The 18,128-nt window shown below is 43.2% G+C and overlaps 1 protein-coding gene across 1 annotated transcript in view; it reads left to right on the top strand.

Annotated features, from left to right (window-relative positions):
* The first annotated feature begins 4,832 nt into the window (after window positions 1-4,832).
* DUSP26 (dual specificity phosphatase 26) overlaps window positions 4,833-18,128 on the top strand; it is a 70,214-nt gene continuing 56,918 nt past the window's right edge. Inside the window, exon 1 of the mRNA XM_073653560.1 lies at window positions 4,833-5,045. The gene's annotated coding sequence lies outside the window, so the exon portion shown is untranslated. The remainder of the gene's footprint in view (window positions 5,046-18,128) is intronic.

An 18,128-nucleotide genomic window follows, 5' to 3' on the forward strand; every position in this document is an offset into this window, starting at 1 on the left:
GCAACTCCGGAGTGTGGTCCTGAGCTCCTTTCTGTCTCTCCCTTCTTCTGGCCGTTCCCACCAGGGATCCACCTAAGTCCGGCTCCCTCGGGCCTCTTGTTGGTCAAGCCTCCTCTGGCCTCCCTGACCCTATTCTTGGTCTGCCTTCCGGGTGGATTTAGTGGGTGATCATGGCAGATCCTGCCCACGACCTCCGGTTCCTGGCTAAGGTGTGCTGTAGCCTCTGCCAGCTTGGGATCCGGTACCCTGTTGCCGACCCTTCACCCTATTAGCTCTCTTATGGGCTCTTGGGGTCCCCTCTGCGCCTCTGGGTCTCTCTCTCTTCTCCTCTGCTCTGCTTCTCAGGCTCTCAGACAGACTGACTGACTGACTGACGTCTCACAGACTGACCCTGATCTAAGATGGTGCCCACCTTATATACTCCCTCTATGTGTGAGCTCAGGTGACCAGCACCCAACGAGCTCCTAGCTTTACCCAGGCTGCTCCCCCTATCTGCCCCTACACTACTGGGATGTTCCACCCCCCTCCCACTCCAGCCAGGAACAGACACTGTCGTACCTGCACATTTCTCTAGTGGGAGTACCGTCGGTCTGTTCCTCGGAAATGGGATGTGTGTAGTGCATGCAGCCTACTAGCTCAGTTCCACACTCCATCCTTACCCGGGAGTGGAATATCACACCTCTGGGTTGAGGTGCAATACCCCTGCAGCAGCCGAATCCTCAGGGTGCTACAATTGCAATCACAAATTCTTTGGTATTATTATCTTCATTTAATTTGTCTTCAATGAAAAAACACAAAAAGAATTGTGCTAAAGCCAAATTGGATATAATTCCACACCAAACCTAAAAAAGGGGGTGGACAAAAGTATTGGCACTGTTTGAAAAATCATGTGATGCTTCTCTAATTCGTGTAATTAACAGCACCTGTAACTTACCTGTGGCACCTAACAGGTGTTGGCAATGACTAAATCACACTTGCAGCCAGTTAACATGGATTAAAGTTGACTCAACCTCTGTCCTGTGTCCTTGTGTGTACCACATTGAGCATGGAGAAAAGAAAGAAGACCAAAGAACTGTCTGAGGACTTGAGAAACCAAATTTTGAGGAAGCATGAGCAATCTCAAGGCTACAAGTCCATCTCCAAAGACCTGAATGTTCCTGTGTCTTCTGTGCGCAGTGTCATCAAGAAGTTTAAAGCCCATGGCACTGTGGCTAACCTCCCTAGATGTGGACGGAAAAGAAAAATTGACGAGAGATTTCAACGCAAGATTGTGCGGATGGTAGATAAAGAACCTCGACTAACATCCAAACAAGTTCAAGCTGCCCTGCAGTCCGAGGGTACAACAGTGTCAACCCGTACTATCCGTCGGCGTCTGAATGAAAAGGGACTGTATGGTAGGATACCCAGGAAGACCCCACATAAAAAAATATAAAAGACCGAGACATAAAAAAGGCAGGCTGGAGTTTGCCAAAACTTACCTGAGAAAGCCTAAAACATTTTGGAAGAATGTTCTCTGGTCAGATGAGACAAAAGTAGAGCTTTTTGGGAAAAAGCATCAACATAGAGTGTACAGGAAAAAAAAGAGGCATTCAAAGAAAAGAACACGGTCCCTACAGTCAAACATGGCGGAGGTTCCCTGATTGACCGTGTGCATGGCATTATGAAGTCTGAAGACTACCAACAAATTTTGCAGCATAATGTAGGGCCCAGTGTGAGAAAGCTGGGTCTCCCTCAGAGGTCATGGGTCTTCCAACAGGACAATGACCCAAAACACACTTCTAAAAGCACTATAAAATGGTTTGAGAGAAAGCACTGGAGACTTCTAAGGTGGCCAGCAATGAGTCCAGACCTAAATCCCATAGAACACCTGTGGAGAGATCTCAAAATGGCAGTTTGGAGAAGGCACCCTTCAAATATCAGGGACCTGGAGCAGTTTGCCAAAGAAGAATGGTCTACAATTCCAGCAGAGCATTGTAAGAAACTCATTGATGGTTACCGGAAGCGGTTGTTCGCAGTTATTTTGGCTAAAGGTTGTGCAACCAAGTATTAGGCTGAGGGTGCCAATACTTTTGTCTGGCCCATTTTTGGAGTTTTGTGTGAAATGATCAATGATTTGATTTTTGCTTCATTCTCTTTTGTGTTTTTTCCTTGCAAGCAAATTAAATGAAGATAATAAGACCAAAGAATTTGTGACTGCAATCATTTTCAGGAAGAAACTGAGTATTATCTGACAGAATTGCAGGGGTGCCAATACTTTTGGCCACCACTGTATGCATGTTTTTCTCAATATCTGACATGAAATCAGAATAATCCTTTCCCGTTTTAGGTCAATTAGGATTACCATAATTTTTAATATTTTCAAAATGCCAGAATAATGAGAGAGAATTTTTAAGGCATTTTTATTACTTACTGTAAAGTCAAAAGTTTACATACACTAAGATTACTATGCCTTTAGACAATTCTGGACTGCCCAAATGATGATGTCATGTGTTTGTTCTCTTAACGGGGCTCCAAAGGCTAGTTGAAGAAGACAGAGATCGTTGTGGGTCCTCCATTTGGATTGCGGCAGACCACTGTGTATTATTATTATATTTTTTAATAAATGGGTAAAACAAAGTAATTTTTACAAATTTTTTACAAATTAAGGACTTCTTTTCTGTGTGTTTCTTTCTTTTGGCTACGGGGTTAGTAATGGGGGTGTCTGACAGACACCACTCCATTACTAACCCTTGGGCTTGATGTTAGTGGACATTACACAGCTGACATCAACCACAAAACCATTACCCCAATTGCCACCGCACTAGGGCAATCGGAAAAGCTGAGACTATGCACCAGAATTGAGGCATCTAATGGATGCGCCATTTCTGGGGTAGCTGAGGGCTGGTCTTATTAAGCTGGGAAGGGGCCAATATCCATGGCCCTTCCCAGCTTATTAATATCAACCTACAGCTGTCTTCTTAGCCTTTGGTGGCTATTAAAAATAAGGGGGACACACATCATTTATTTTTGGCCCCCTGCATTTTTAATAAGCAGCAAAAGCAAAGCAGACAGCTGCGGGCTGATATTAATAGGCTGGGAATGTGCATGGATATTGGCCCCTTCCCATCATAATAAGACCAGCTCATAGCAGTCTGCTTTCCCTTGGCTGGTTATAAAAAGATGTGGGACTGCACGCCGTTTTATTAAATTATTTATTTATTTCACAATGTCAGGCCGGGTCATATGCTGCAGCTGCCAATCACAGCCATGCCAATACTTGGCATGGCCATGATGGGGCTGGAAGTGCCCACAGCCTTAAAGCTTGTTGATTGGCTGCGCTGCAGCCTTTCAACAAGCTTTAATAGTCTGCCAAGCCCAAACAGTAACACGGACTTACAGTCAAAAGTCCCTGTTTGGGGTTCAGTACCGGACACCAAGTGTTCGGTACGAACCCCGAACTTTACAGTACGGGTTCACTCATCCCTAATCCTGCATTATTCTGAGTACAGATAATTAGAACTAGAAATTCTGAACATTTAAGCATCTACCCAAAACAAATGCACATTTTCTGTCAATAGAGTTGAATCAGGGCTTGGTTTTTACTGAATGAGATGTACTGTAGATTTTATCATTACCATTTTGGGGTTCATAAGACTTTTTTATCTCTTTTTATTTCCATTTCTTGGAGCAATGAGTGCCAAAGATACCAGCAATTCTGCCATGTTTTTTTCTTTCAATTGATTTTCTATTAGTCTGAGTTATGCACATGACAATATCAAATATGTAAAAAATATATACTTTAGATTTTGCTTACACTCCAGAAAAAGGTGTATTACACTTTTTTTTTTTCATTTTTTTTTTTTATGTTTTTTTATTACATTTTTTTATTGGTCTCACTTATAGACTTTAAACAGTGGTGATTTGATGGCGCGTACAATGCAATGCAATACTGTAATCAGGAACAAGCATGACTAACACGGGGGCCTTCAGTAGGTCCCCTCGGCTGCCATGGCAGTTCCATTGTCACCAAGAAATCATGTTGCGGAGGGCAAGGGATGGGCATCAGAAGCGACACCTCCCCCCATTTCCAACCACATAAATGCCACTGTCACGAAGCCACGGACTAAACTGCTGGCTCCAATGCAGCAATTACTCTAATGTGCCGACTGTGTACCACACCCAGCATCCGCACTGCGTGGAGGGCTTGTTGCCCTGAACAGTAAAAAATATATAAAGTTGAAATGAACTCACAAGTCTGCAATATATATCAGACTCTGCTTATCGGATGGGACCTGCTTGCTCTGCTGGCCAGCAAAAACATGGGGAAAAAAAAAGTGCTGTAGGAAAAAGCAGGTACGACCCCTTATAAAATTTAAAAATATTTCTTTATTCGGTATCCAATAAAAAAGTTTCTGATTACATTGATTGTTTTCCTGACCTCCGCCGGTTGCTATGGGCACCAAGTTTTTTGTTTTTTTTTAATGTTCTTTTTATTTTTTCCTAAAATGTAGGCTTGTTTCCTGCCAACAGTAAAGATGATGACTGCCATTTATTTCCTTCTTTTTTTTCTAATACCAGCTGTGGATTAGACAGGTGGACAGTTTCTTTTCATATGAAAATTATATACAAGAAAATGGTAACAAAAAAAAATAATAATGCCGCAAATGACTCATTGTTTTCCTTTTTTTTTCCCCAATACAGCATTTAAATGGAGGTTTATTTTGCGCCGCCATCCATTCACTGGACTGTCGGAGGGACACACAATGAGAAGAAATCATTTGCACGTAATTTACACGTTGCTAACAAAAAATACCAACATCGAAGGAAATTAAAGCAGGAGAGAAAACGTGCCGCCATAATGTAAAGTGTTTATATATCATTAACTAGACATGTCTGACTGTCTCCTTCTCTCCCTTCCCAGATCTGCACTTGTCACCGCTTAAAATAGATGTTTACTGAGCGGTTTCCAAGTGCAGCGGAGCAGGCATTATAATTAAGTCACACAAAAACAAGCTACGTGTTAACCCCACACACCGGTACAAGCTGCTAGACTCCATTACAGGAAGGTAAGTTGTGTCTTCTTCATTGTCCAGATAAGTTATGGAGGAGAATGGATATGCTGCCTTCTAATCACACATGGAGGTAGCAGCTCCGAATCCATCAGACATAGCAGGAATCAGTCGGGAACATGATGATGTGTTGTCTGGTTTTACATAAAGCTGCAAGTCGATCTGCTAAGAGTTTTTTAATTATGTGCAAGTAATGCAACCCAATATAGTACAGTTCACCTACAGTTTTTATATTTTACCCTTTATTCCAGTTTGTTTTACTATCTGGCTACATTTTCAACATGGATTTGAAAAGAAAATGGGACTGTAGGTCTTGGTGCAGTGTTATTTATTTTGATTCGGCAAGGAGTCTAAACAGATATGGTCCAATGTTTCGACCGAGAACGGTCTTTGTGAAGGACATCTGTGTGTAGGAAATTTGGCAGGGTGTATGCTGATAGAGGTGGTCTGACCGTTGGGACCCCCAACAATCTTGAGATTGGGGATCTGGAACCCAGAAAACATGACTATGCAAGCCCCATCCTGAATGGAGTGAAGGTGGGGCTGCCGAGTGCAGTCATCGGCTATTTCCTTCATGTACCACAGAAAATGAATGGAGTGGAGGCTGAGAACGCACACCTCCACTCCATTCAGGATGAGGCGGCAGATCCAAGTTCTCTGGGTTTCAAAGACTCATTCAAGGGGCCACCTGGGGTCCCAGCAGTCAGCAAGTTATCACCTTTCCTATTGATCAACAATAACTTGATTTTTGAGAGGTAAAAAAAAACCACCATGCTGTTCACCATGTAATCCCACCACATACAACAAACCTATCCATAGACCCTCATCCACATAACATATAGATGTAACAATTGCCACCATGATAGTGAAAAAAAAATACATTAATAATTGAGTGCGCTGTGCTGTGCTATGCTGTATACATAGCATGATGTATAATCCAATTGTGGCTGCTTCTCAGGCCGCTGTACGCACACCAAATGGAGAGAGCACATAGCATGTAAAGAGAGGAGTGCGGTGTGGTGGATCCCAGGCGCTGCTGCTGACAAAGGTTAATCCAGGCGGTAAGTATAAAAAACTTCCAATTTATTGCAACGCGTTTCAGAGTAGAACCTACTCCTTCCTCAGGCAGAATTTATACCTTGAAATGCGTTGTGAAGGGATGAATTGGAAGTTTTTTATACTTACTGCCTGGATTAACCTTTGTCAGCAGCAGCACCTGGGATCCACCACACCGCACTCTTCTCTCCTTTTCATGCTATGTCCTCTCCATTTGGTGTGAGTACAGCGGCCGGAGCAGCAGCCACAATTGGATTATACATCACTCTTCGTGTAGTTGTGCCGCGCACAACCTGATCAGGTGAGTGACCAACCCTCCGACTCACCTTCACGTTGCCCACACATGGAGCACCTCTTGTTTTTTATCTGTCTAGATATACATATCATGGTCGCCATCATTCACTTTGAATAGGCAGCCTACTATGCCAGCATGTGTGCCATGTTGTCACCAAAGCGCGCAACATATACAATGGCTGCAGTTGCATGCCACAGGAATGTTCTTTTGGCCTCCGTCAGGCTGATATACATTCGTAAAGCCCCATTCAGACGTCTGCTTTTCATGTATATGTTATGTGTTTTTCATGGATAGAACGCATACTCATTTAAGTTCACATGTCTTGTGTTTTTGAAAAAAAAAATGTCAGTTTTTTATTGTTGCTCACGGATCAAATTCCCAAATGAAAACCTATGGATCAGTGAAAAATTCGGACAGAACACAAATGGCATCCACATTGCATCCTTGTACTGTCCATTTTTCCCTGACTGCTGCGAGAAGCTTGAGAAACCTCCATCAGATTTTTTTCATATGATAAAAACTGACACATTGACCAAACACCGAAGATTGAAAATGTAATCCGAAATACTGATGGAAATCGGGCTGTTTTTTAGCATAGGAGAAAATTACTGGATTTACTGAATAGAATAGCACATTAATTTTCTGACTAGAAAGGGGTAAGGAGCGAACAGTACTATTCTTCCCATTAAAGTGACACACGATTCGATCTATCATATGAGGGATCCAGCACAGAAATTTGGCCTCCAATACAATCAGAAGCCACAATGTAAATGTGAACAGAGCCAAAGAGAGATTGTCCTGATTTTATTACAGTCGCAGTAAGGCCTCTTCACATGACCATATTTTTACATAGTAACATCGTTTTTAAGGTTGAAGGAAGACTAAGTCCATCTAGTTCAACCCATAGCCTAACATGTTGATCCAGAAGAAGGCAAAAAAAAACCATGTGGCAAACACCAAGCTCCGCATTGGGGAAAAAAATTCCTTCCTGACTTCATACTACAATCAGACTAGTTCCCTGGATCAACGCCCTATCATGGAATCTAGTATATACATTGCTCAAAAAAATAAAGGGAACACTCAAATAACACATCCTAGATCTGAATGAATGAAATATTCTCATTGAATACTTTGTTCTGTACAAAGTTGAATGTGCTGACAACAAAATCACACAAAAATCATCAATGGAAATCAAATTTATTAACCAATGGAGGCCTGGATTTGGAGTCACCCCCAAAATGAAAGTGGAAAAACACACTACAGGCTGATCCAACTTTGATGTAATGTCCTTAAAACAAGTCAAAATGAGGCTCAATATTGTGTGTGGCCTCCACGTGCCTGTATGACCTCCCTACAATGCCTGGGCATGCTCCTGATGAGGTTGCGGATGGTCTTCTGTGGGATCTCCTCCCAGACCTGGATTAAAGCATCCGCCAACTCCTGGACAGTCTGTGGTGCAACGTGCCGTTGGTGGATGGAGTGAGACGTGATGACCCAGATGTGCTCAATCGGATTCAGGTCTGGGGAACGGGCGGGCCAGTCCATAGCTTCAATGCCTTCATCTTGCAGGAACTGCTGACACACTCCAGCCACATGAGGTCTGGCATTGTCCTGCATTAGGAGGAACCCAGGCCCAACTGCACCAGGATATGGTCTCACAAGGGGTCTGAGGATCTCATCTCGGTACCTAATGGCAGTAAGGCTACCTCTGGTGAGCACATGGAGGGCTGTGTGGCCCTCCAAAGAAATGCTACCCCACACCATTACTGACCCACTGCCAAACCGGTCATGCTGAAGGATGTTGCAGGCAGCAGATCGCTCTCCACAGCGTCTCCAGACTCTGTCACGTCTGTCACATGTGCTCAGTGTGAACCTGCTTTCATCTGTGAAGAGCACAGGGCACCAGTGGCGACTTTGCCAATCCTGGTGTTCTGTGGCAAATGCCAAGCGTCCTGCACGGTGTTGGGTTGTGAGCACAATTTCCATCTGTGGACGTCGGGCCCTCATACCACCGTCATGGAGTCGGTTTCTAACCGTTTGTGCATACACATGCACATTTGTGGCCTGCTGGAGGTAATTTTGCAGGGCTCTGGCAGTGCTTCTCCTCTTCCTCCTTGCACAAAGGCGGAGGTAGCGGTCCTGCTGCTGGGTTGTTGCCCTCCTACAGCCCCCTCCACGTCTCCTGGTGTACTGGCCTGTCTCCTGGTAGCGCCTCCAGCCTCTGGACACTACGCTGACAGACACAGCAAACCTTCTTGACACAGATCGCATTGATGTGCCATCCTGGAGGAGATCCCACAGGAGACCATCCGCAACCTCATCAGCCCAGGTGTTGTAGGGAGGTCATACAGGCACGTGGAGGCCACACACAATACTGAGCCTCATTTTGACTTGTTTTAAGGACATTACATCAAAGTTGGATCAGCCTGTAGTGTTTTTTTCCACTTTCATTTTGGGGGTGACTCCAAATCCAGGCCTCCATTGGTTAATAAATTTGATTTCCATTGATGATTTTTGTGTGATTTTGTTGTCAGCACATTCAACTTTGTACAGAGCAAAGTATTCAATGAGAATATTTCATTCATTCAGATCTAGGATGTGCTATTTGAGTGTTCCCTTTATTTTTTTGAGCAGTGTATTTTTGATCCATGTGCTGTTAGTTGTGGAAAACTGACAGTACATGGATCCAATGTTCTCCTACAGGCTAATTCACATGAGCCGTTCTTCACACGGACCTCACTATTGCAGTACGATCTACTCTGGGCTAATTTACGGACCAGACTTATACATGTAAATCGCAGGCAACGTCTACGCTCATCTGCTTTGCGGACGGGCACACAGAGCTGCACACTGTCTCAATCACATAATTTGCACAGCTAACTGGCTGGAGTTTTACATGTTTTTAACTCTAAGGCCCCACTATCAGTATTCGGTCAGTATTTTTTCTCAGGAGTGGGAGCCAAAACCAGGAGTGGGTGATAAATGCAGAATTGGTAACTTGTTTTAGCTCCTACTCCTGAGAAAAAATACTGATGGAATACTGACCAAATACTGATAGTGGGGCCATGGCCTAAGAGTGGATATTTGTTACTTTTTTTTGCTTATTTCTTTATTTTAGCCAAAGACAGACAGGTGTTACTATAGTTCATAAGGAAATCAGTGGCATAACTAGAGTCTGATGGACCCCAGTGCAAAATTTGGACCTGGGCCCCCCCACATACTCACACAACCACCCCATCCACCGCTGCATGTTGGTCAGATGTATGGGCCCTTGTAGTGTTCTAAATCCTGTAAGGACATAGGAGTTGTGACACCTCTCGCCCTCCCTGGGAAATGGGGTTACTCGGAGACGGGTCAGTGTAGGTGTTACGGGGGATGCAGTCGTGGCCTGGACCCGTTCCGTGCCTAGGGCAGTCACATAAAAGATATAATGGGCTTTCAAGTAAGAGTGGAATGTCGACTACGCCACCTGCGGTTTCCGGTGATGGACACCAGCGCTGCTTCAGTCCACTGAGGCCGGTGTTACGGGCAGCTAAGATGGGACGGCTCCTCGCAGGCGCAGCAGGCCTCAGTACAGTGTGAGAAGAAATGGTGGGTGCAGTGCCGCGCAGGAAATAACAAGCTGAGACGGTGTATGAAGTCATCCGGGTCTTTACTCACTTGGGATGAACTTTCAGCCGCAAAGCTTCTCTCTGCCACTCACGGCGTACTGCGGCCACCGGGAAGGGGGTTCAGCACTTTCCAGGTAGATCAGGTGCACCTGTCGAGACCCCTCTGGTGTGTGTTCCTCTCCTTGGTAAGTTCTCCCACTACGTCTTCTCCTGACTGTGTGTGGTACGAACGTGGTGTGAGGCCAGGTCCCACTGGATAAACGCAGTGTAAGAGATACAGGTGGCGTAGGCTGCTCCGTCCGTATCCCTCTGGGATCCACTAAGCCTCAGGGCTTTTTTGACTGAGACGTGAAGTGACAAAGTCAGATATCGGGGGCCGGTCACCCCTCTTGCAGCAGGAATCCCTCTGACTAGGCCAGAGTAAAGAATACAGGTGGCGACTCCGCTCCGTCCGTATCCCCCTGGGATCCTTTTGCCTGTGGAGCCTATCTCCTCCACACCCCTCCAGGCCTTCTTAGGTCAGGACCTTGACCGGGTAGAGACAGTGGTTAACTCTGACCCGCTCCTCGTCTCAAGGCCAGAGTACGAGGACCATGTATCTTCAGTCAGCTGCAGCCTTTTGCTGGACTCTGGCAGAAGACCACAATCCAAGACGAAGACCACAATCAAAGACGAAGATCACAATCAAAGACCTTGAACTTAAGATGGCCGTAGATTAAATATGAATGAATAGGTGTTTCCTAAAAGTGTGTCCTCCACCCTCACCCACTCCATGGTTCCCCCTTTCTTTGGTTCCCCCCCATCTCCTCTATCCCGGGCCGGGGCAGCACCCTGGTGCATTTAGGCCCCCTTCAGGACAGGAGTGGTGTAGTGTTGAGTGGTGAAGTGGGGTCCTGAGAGATGCTCCATCCTTACCTGAAAGAGGAGATACCACACCTCGAACTGAGGTGCAGTATCCCTGTGGCGACTGAACCCTCAGGGGCGCCACAGAGTAACCCCATCCCCCTCACAAAATACAAAATGTGAAACTCATATATTATATAGAGTCATGACAAGCAGAGTGATCTATTTCAAGTGTTTATTTCTGTTAATGTTGATGATTATGGCTTAAAGCCAATGAAAACATAAATGTCATTATCTCAATAAATTAGAAAACTTTATAACAACAGCTTGAAAAATGCTTTTAAAATTTGAAATGTATGTTCAGTAAATGCACTCAATACTTGGTCGGGGCTCCTTTTGCATCAATTACTGCATCAATGTGGCGTGGCATGGAGGCGATCAGCCTGTGGTACTGCTGGGGTGTTATAAATGCCCAGTTTGCTTTGATAGCAGCCTTCAGCTCGTCTGCATAGTTGGGTCTGGTGTCTCTCATCTTCCTCTTGACAATACCCCATAGATTCTCTATGGGGTTAAGGTCAGACGAGTTTGATGCCAATCAAGCACAGTGATACTGTTGTTTTTAGATCAGGTATTGGTACTTGTGGCAGTGTGGACAGGTGCCAAGTCCTGCTGGAGAATGAAATTTCCATCTCCAAAAAGCTTGTCGGCAGAGGGAAGCATGAAGTGCTCTAAAATTTCCTGGTAGACGGCTGCGCTGACTTTGGTCTTGATAAAACACAGTGGACCTACACCAGCAGATGACATGGCTCCCCAAACCATCACTGATTGTGGAAACTTCACACTAGACCTCAAGCAGCTTGGATTGTGGCCTCTCCACTCTTCCTCCAGACTCTGGGACCTTGATTTCCAAATAAAAATTGGAACTCTGGGATCTTATGGAGTGTGTCAATGACTGCCTTCTGGACATCTGTCAAGTCAGCAGTCTTCCCCATGATTGTGGTGCCTACTGAAACAGACTAAGGGACCTTTTTAAATGCTTAGGAAGCTTTTGCAGGTGTTTTTTGTTAATTATTTTAATTTACTGAGATAATGACCTTTGCGTTTCCAACATTAACAGAAATAAACACTTGAAATAGATCACTCTGTTTGTAATGACTCTATATAATATATGAGTTTCACTTTTTGGATTGAAGAACTGAAATGAATTAACTTTTTGCTAATATTCTAATTTTGTGAGATGCACCTGTATGTCCCCATCCTGTAATATATGTTCCCCATACTGGTATATGCAGGTGCATCTCACTAAATTAGAATATCATCAAGGCCACTGCCTTTTTTTTTCTAAAAGCAACACACTCTTGGTGTGGTTTTCCTTCATGCATTTTCCCACAGGCTGTGCATGCATAAACAAAACTAGCAAGAAAAACAATGCAAAGATTTTAAGACACAGCGCAAGAAAAAAAATCAAGTGCAAATTCAGACTTTAACATCTGAGTGCATAAAAAACATAGATACAAATGCTGCAAAAACACCTTAAAAATAAATAAACACACAAAAATTGTGTTCAAAAGTCGAGAGAAAATTTATTGTAAAGAAGAGAACTTCATGGATAACTGGCAGAACAAGCAAATCTCCTGTAAGGTCATTATTCTGCCAGACATGGGATCAATCACTGACAACATTTTCCGCCTTTTGGAATAACACCCTCTCAACAGTGATGATCATAACTAGGGGAATGTGAGCAGCAGCTCCTTGAGCCACTTTTCATGAGGGCACAGCTGTTAGCATTATTATATGGCCACTTGGCGCTGTTACTCTGCTTGTCACTGTGTGGTCAGAATTTGAGGAAAGAGACGTATGCAAGAAAAATTGTATCACAACTCAGGCCCCGATTCATCAAGACCAGCAATTTTCTCACTAGAGTTGATGAGGTGGTGTGGTAGAGTCAGAATCTCCGAATTCATGAAGAGGTACAAGCACGCTTCCATCTACCCCGCCAAAAATCTCACTCTAGTCAGGGACTGGAGTAAGAGTTCTGGCATTTGGAATGCCACAGCTTGTCATGAATTAGATGAGCTATTGATTGCCACCCCGCTTACAGTAGTGGAAACCAAAGCCCCCATTACTGGTATAATGATAACCAAAACTTTTCCACAGAAATCACACTGAAGCAGTATACCAAGATCCAAGGGGTTCCCACAATACCCCCATTCAGTATTCTCCCAACACACTGTCGTATGCAGCTTCAAGCACCTCCTCTGACCAGTAGTATCATCCAGTCTTCAGCTTCCCATACTTAAATTATCTCTAAACCCCTAAGACCAGTATATGTGCATCCAGATTTGCTCTTCTGTGCAGGAATACACACAAAATCCACCATTTTGAGATGTGCTCTTCATACCTGTTTGCTAGACCTGGAGCTAATCCACCAAGCTGGCAGTCAGCCGTGAGCCCCAATTCATGGGACCACGAGCCACATGTGGCTCCTGAGCTACAGGTTGGGGACCCCTGTCTTGGAGGATTACTTTCCATTTAATCTTCTGTTTTATTTTGTTGAACATTGGTTGCCGGATGGATAAAGAAAATCCAACCCTAAGTCTCAAGGCGAAACACACAGATAAGAAATACACATTCTTTTTATATAAAGTATTACTTTAATGAGCAGAGCCCTCAGGACGTTCTGTGCTCCCCAAAGCGAATTCTGAGGTTTGCTGTGATGAGAATAGCAGGTGGATGGAAAGTAAAGATTGCCCCGCAGTTGTGCTCCGGCTATAATTAAACCCAATCTGTGGCTGGCTGCCATCACTGTGTCACTCCCTTATTATTTGGGAAAGCACCTGTTACAAGGAAGATTAGCGCGGCTGTGTGGCGCAGATAAGTGAGCGTTCAAGTATCTTTCCTTTCAGTGGAGTGCATTGTCATCGAGATCACGTCTAGCAATAGGCACCATAATTAGGAAGATTAGTGCTTACAAAACAACTGTTTACAGATTTGTCTTGGATTGCTGATCGGGAAACCAAAATATATCAGAGAGGCTGCTGAACCCCCCTGGCCTAGATCAGTATTTTAAGGGACAAGGACAAAGCATTTCTGAAGCTCTGTAATCAGGACCTGATTATAAAATTATCTGAAATTACAATGTTTTATAAAACTTATTACCGCACTTATTTTTGGATCATTCCCTTTTTCTTCAGAGCAGATAGCAAGAAAAACGCATCATACAGTATGTAAAACTTGTATATCAGCAAAAGGGCCCTGTAAGGAAGAGGACCACTGCTACCTTCAAAGAAGAATATTATTACTTCTTACTGCTTAAAGGGATAATCTAGTCTTTGAATAAAAATTAATAAAATGACCTCTTTATTCAATCAATCAATGGCCTCAGCGGTCCAGTGCCTTATAAGGGTTCATTCACACATCCAATTTTCTCACGTACAAGAAAACACAACCAATTATTTTTATCTGACTTTGATCAGAGTTTGGTCCGAGTGCCATCAGTTTTTCTCGTACATGGAGGAAAAAAAAAATTTTCTCCATCGTCTCCTTTTTGACAGTCCGTGAAAATCGGACGGAACTCAGATGTTATCCGAGTGCGGTCCGATCTTTTTTTACAGACCCATAGACCTGCAATGCCGATTTTAATCTGATGCTTGGATCAAAATCGGACATGTCTCCGATATTTTCCATGGACCTGTCGGTCAGAGTTAAAAATCCTATATGTGCACAGCCCTCATACAGTAGGTACAAGAGTTACAGTTATATGAAAAAGTTTGGGCACCCCTATTAATCTTAAGCTTAATGTTTTCTTAAAATTGGTGTTTTTGCAACAGCTATTTCAGTTTGATATATAATAACTGTTGGATATAGTAATGTTTCTGCCTTGAAATGAGGTTTATTGTACTAACAGAAAATGTGCAATCTGCATTCAAACAAAATTTGACAGGTGCATAAGTATGGGCACCTCACCAGAAAAGTGACATTAATTTTTAGTAGATCCTCCTTTTGCAAAAATAACAGCCTCTAGTCACTTCCTGTAGCTTTTAATGATTTCCTGGATCCTGGATGAAGGTATTTTTGACCATTCCTCTTTACAAAACAATTCCAGTTCAGTTAAGTTTGATGGTCGTCGAGCGTGGACAGCCCTCTTCAAATGATCCCACAGATGTTCAATGATATTCAGGTCTGGGGACTGGGATGGCCATTCCAGAACATTGTAATTGTTCCTCTGCATGAATGCCTGAGTAGATTTGGAGCGGTGTTTTGGATCATTGTCTTGCTGAAAGATCCATCCCCTGTGTAACTTCAACTTTGTCACTGATTCTTGAACATTATTGTCAAGAATCTACTGATACTGAGTGGAATCCATGCGTCCCTCAACTTTAACAAGATTCCCTGTGCCGGCATTGGCCACACAGCCCCAAAGCATGATGGAACCTCCACCAAATTTTACTGTGGGTAGCAAGTGTTTTTTTTGGAATGCTGTGTTTTTTTGCCACCATGCATAACGCCTTTTTGTATGACCAAACAACTCAATCTTGGTTTCATCAGTCTACAGGACCTTCTTCCAAAAAGAAATTGGCTTCTCCAAATGTGCTTTTGCATACCTCAGCCGACTCTGTTTGTGGCGTGCTTGCAGAAACGGCTTCTTTCGCATCACTCTCCCATACAGCTTCTCCTTGTGCAAAGTGCGTTGTATAGTTGACCGATGCACAGTGACCCCATCTGCAGCAAGTTGATGCTGCAGCTCTCTGGAGGTGGTCTGAGGATTGTCCTCGACTGATCTCATCATTCTTCTTCTCTGCCTTTCTGATGTTTTTCTTGGCCTGCCACTTCTGGCCTTAACAAGAACTGTCCCTGTGTTCTTCCATTTCCTTACTATGTTCCTCACAGTGGAAACTGACAGGTTAAATCGCTGAGACAGCTTTTTGTATCCTTCCCCTGAACAACTATGTTGAATAATCTTTGTTTTCAGATCATTTGACAGTTGTTTTGAGGAGCCCATGATGCCACTCTTCAGAGGAGATTCAAACAGGAGAACAACTTGCAAGTGGCCACTTTAAGTAGCTTTTCTCATGATTGCATACACCTGGCTATGAAGTTTAAAGCTCAATGAGGTTACAAAACCAAAAAAAGTGCTTTAGTAAGTCAGTAAAAAGTAGGTAGGAGTATTTAAAACAAGAAAATGATAAGGGTGCCCATACAAATTTTGTTTGAATGCAGATTGCACATTTTCTGTTAGTACAATAAACCTCATTTCAAGGCAGAAACATTACTGTGTCCAACAGTTATTACATATATCAAACTGAAATAGCTGTTGCAAAAACACCAATTTTTATAAAACATTAAGCTTAAGATTAATAGGGGTGCCCAAACTTTTTCATATAACTGTATCTGTAAAAGCCATGGATAGCACTCGTATGAGAAAATCTGATGTGTGAACGAGACCTTACTGGCATCACCACTTTGCAGTGGGGACCATGATGCCATTAACACTTGATGCATTGCTGAATTTTCAAGTTTTTTCTATAGCTGGAGAACCTCTTTCATATGCATATATTTTTTTCTTCAACTGTGTTATGGCCAAAACTCAGATGGTCTGATGACCCAAATAAAAGACAGGGATGTCTAAAATTGTTCATTCAGGTAAATAAACCAGCACAAAAATGTGTCCAAAGGCAAAATGTTCAAGTAGACGATTATCACCCATTTGCAGTATAGGTAAAACGTTTCTGATTGCTGGGGGTCCCACGCTAGGATTCCCACTGATCACGATAATGTGGTCCCTATTGCCCCACGTGAATTGGACATACAGAGCATTCAGTCAGTCCACTCAAAATCTATGGGACTGACGGAGATAGCCAACTGTGCAATGTCCACCAGTCCCATAGACTTTGAATATAATGGCTGTGCACATACTTGACCACTTGTTCATTCAAATGGGGGAACTATGTGCAGTGGGAGACTGGAGGGCACACGGTGATTTTGAGATTTTTAAGCTATTCAGCAATTTCAGTACAATTGTATGTGGAAAGCAATAAAAAAATTCTATGCATAGATCTAGTCTAAAGTTGAGATGAACCCCTTGTCAGTTTGTAGCAAACCCATATGACTGCATAGATTACAGTAGTATCAGCGCTGTACCACTCATAGATTTAAAGAGAACCGTGAAAAATCATATTTATGTGCAGCCATAGCGGTAATCTGCTTTCCAGCTCTGTTCAGAGTGTTTACAACCGGCTGCCACTATAGCAGATAACAGCTGATTGGTGGAAGTGCCATGTATAGGACCAACACCGATCTGATATTGATGACCTATCTTTGGGATAAGTCATTAACATGTTGATGACTTTAAGGTTTCCATACACATAGGAGCAAAAAGATCAGAATATTCCATTTTTGCAGGAATGGACAGTCATCTTGTGCATACCGGACTCGTGACCAATCGTTTTCAGATTGACACAAATTTCAGTTTTCACATAGTTCAGGAAACTGTGTGAAAACTGAAATTTGTGTCAATCTGAAAATCTTCAGCGTTTTTAGATCTTTTAGTTGGATGTTTTGTATGGTTACAGAATTACAATTATAAGCATTTCATGAGTTTTTACACATTAATTGACAAATACATATAGTTTGGGCAGAGACCCAATATTTGCAGGGCTGACCCTTATTTTCCAAGAGTTCTGCCCTTCGCCCTTCCATGCTGGATATCAGCTTCTGGGCCAAATCCTGACTGATGACAACTGAGTCTTGCCTAATCAGTGCCTGGAGTTTATCACAATTTCTGTGCTCTTGTTTGTCCTTCTGTTTTAGAGGATTGACCTAGCGTTCTCAATTGGCTTGAGATCTGGGGAGTTTCCTGGCCATGGATCCAAAATGTTAATGTTTTATTCGCCGAGCCACTTGCTTAACACTTTTACCTTGTGACATGGTCTCCATCATGCTGGAAAAAACATTGATCATCAGAAGATTTCTCCTGGATCGTTGGCAGAAGTTGCTCTTGGAGGATGTTTAGATACCATTCTTTAATTATGGCAGTGTTCTCAGGCAAAATAGTGGGATGGATGAAAAGCAGCCCCACACATGAATGGTCTCAAGATGCCTCACTATCCTTCAATCCTCAAAAAGATGGTGGGCAAACACAGAAATTGTAATAAACTCCAAGCAGAAGCTGATATCCTGCATGTTAGGGCAACTTGCAGAAGTCTGACTAAACCATCTGACTAAAAGATCTTAAAACACTGAAGCAGCAAATTTGTGAAAACCAAAATTTGTGTT

Source organism: Phyllobates terribilis, unplaced genomic scaffold, assembly GCF_046119375.1.
Source record: "Phyllobates terribilis strain yellow unplaced genomic scaffold, ASM4611937v1 Scaffold_11__3_contigs__length_659146591, whole genome shotgun sequence".
NCBI classification, from domain to species: domain Eukaryota; kingdom Metazoa; phylum Chordata; class Amphibia; order Anura; family Dendrobatidae; genus Phyllobates; species Phyllobates terribilis.